We start from the raw sequence: 2,751 nt of genomic DNA on the forward strand, positions 1-2,751 counted from the left end.
GAGAAACATTTTATCAATGTTGGGATAGGTATCGAGACTTACTTAATACTTGCCCCCATCATGGTTTTGAAACATGGAGACTAGTTTCACATTTTTATGAAGGGTTAACTCCTAGAGATAGGCAAATGGTTGAATTTATGTGCAATGGAACATTTGAGGATAAAGACCCTAATGAAGCAATGGAGTACTTAGATTTACTAGCTGAAAATGCACAAAATTGGGACACCACAGGTACTTATGAGGCACCAAGTAAAACCCAGCCTCATACATCTAGTGGGGGTATGTACAACCTTAGGGAAGATCATGACCTCCAAGCCAAGTTTGCATCTTTAGCTAAAAAAGTCGAAGCACTAGAATTGAAAAAGAGTGGTCAATTAAAATCTGTTCAAGACATTGCATGTCAAATCTGTGAAACCAACGAGCATTCAACCAATGACTGTCCAACCTTGCCTTCTTTTAAAGAATGTCTCCATGAACAAGCTCATGCATTAGATAGTTTTCAAAGGCCCAACCATAACCCATATTCGCAAACATATAACCCTGGTTGGAGAAATCATCCAAATTTTAGTTGGAAGAGTGAGAACAGTAATGCTCAAACTTCACAGCCATCGTTTCCAGCACATCATAATTTCCAAAATTCTCATGGATATGCACCTCCTTATGCTCCCCCTCCTAGAAGAAATCTTGAGGAAACATTGCATGCATTTATGGAAAAGCAAGAGGCAATTAACACTCAACTTGCTCAAAGCATGACAGATTTTAAAGATACTCTTGCAAAATTGACATATGCTCTCAGTTTCCAAGAGAAAGGTAAGTTTCCTTCTCAACCACAGCAAAATCCCAAGGGGCAATACAATGCGAATGCAAGTAGTTCGGGAAGCCAACACATGGATCATGTAAAATCAGTCATCACTCTTCGCAATGGTAAGGTTATTGAAAAACCCACTCTTGAACCTTGTGAGAATGATGATGAATCAATCTCTGAGGGTAAGGAAGGGGTTGAATCTAATCATTGCAAAGAAAAGACTGATTCTCCGCCAGCACTTCCATTTCCTCATGCCATGACTAAACAAAGGAAAGTCAATCACAACTCTGAAATCTTTGAAACTTTCAAACAGGTAAGGATCAATATACCTTTGCTGGATGCTATCAAACAGGTTCCTTCTTATGCTAAATTTTTGAAAGATCTGTGCACTGTGAAGAGAAAACTGAATGTGAAAAAGAAAGCCTTTTTAGCCGAACAAGTAAGTGCCATTCTTCAGAACAATAATGCATTGAAATATAAAGACCCTGGTTGTCCTACAATTTCATGCTTTATTGGAGAACATAAAATTGAAAGAGCTTTACTTGATCTTGGAGCTAGTGTGAATTTACTTCCATATTCAGTTTTTCAAAGTCTCAATCTAGGTGAGTTAAAACCAACTTCTGTGACTCTTTTACTTGCCGATAGATCTGTAAAAGTGCCTAGAGGAATAGTTGAAGATGTGTTAGTACAAGTCGATAAATTCATTTATCCTGTGGATTTTATTGTCTTGGATACACAACCTGTTGAAGCATGTAATTCATTTCCTGTTATTTTAGGACGTCCATTTCTTGCAACTTCTAATGCATTGATTAATTGTAGGAATGGGCTAATGAAGCTATCTTTTGGAAACATGACATTGGAGATGAATATTTTCAACATTTGCAAGCAACCTGGGGATGATAATGATTTACAGGAAGTGGACTTTACTGAAAAATTAGTTCATGATCAATTTCAAACCACTTCCAATGAAATTGAGATTGATGAATCTGATGATTTGCAAATGGTTTATTTTCAGGAAGAATCAAAGGCAAGTAATTGGAGACCACAAATTGAGGAATTGCCGCCACGATCAATTGAGCCAATACCTTCAAGTGTTCAACCACCAAAACCTGATTTGAAGCCCTTACCCCTCAATCTCAAATACTCATTTTTGGGAGAAAATGAAACTTTTCCGGTAATAATCTCTTCCAAATTTAATGCACATCAAGAAGGTAAGTTATTACAAACTCTGAAAATGCACAAAAATGCATTAGGATGGACCATAGCTGACATAAAAGGAATTAGTCCTTTGATTTGCACTCACAGGATTTATTTGGAGGAAAATGCTAAACCCTCTAGAGAAATGCAACGAAGGCTTAATCCTAATATGAAAGAAGTAGTGAAAAATGAAGTCATTAAGCTTCTAGATAATGGAATCATTTATCCTATTTCTGACAGTAAATGGGTAAGTCCTACTCAAGTGGTACCTAAGAAGTCTGGAGTTACTATGATAACAAATGAAAAAAATGAGTTAATTCCAACTAGGACTATTACTGGTTGGCGCACGTGCATTGATTATAGGAAACTTAATTCAATGACTAGAAAAGATCATTTTCCTTTACCTTTCATGGATCAAATTTTAGAAAGAGTTGCAGGTCATGAATTTTATTGTTTCCTAGATGGCTATTCAAGCTATAACCAAATTGAAATTGCATTAGAAGATCAAGAGAAAACTACTTTTACATGTCCATTTGGTACCTTTGCATATCGAAGAATGCCTTTCGGATTATGTAATGCACCAGCCACATTTCAAAGATGCATGCTTAGTATATTCAGTGATATGGTTGAACGTTTTCTTGAGATTTTTATGGATGATTTTTCTGTTTTTGGTGATTCATTTGATGTTTGTTTGACTAACTTAGAAAAGGTTTTGAGCAGGTGTGAAGAGAAGAATCTTGTACTGAATT

Source organism: Populus nigra, chromosome 2, assembly GCF_951802175.1.
Source record: "Populus nigra chromosome 2, ddPopNigr1.1, whole genome shotgun sequence".
Classification (NCBI taxonomy): domain Eukaryota; kingdom Viridiplantae; phylum Streptophyta; class Magnoliopsida; order Malpighiales; family Salicaceae; genus Populus; species Populus nigra.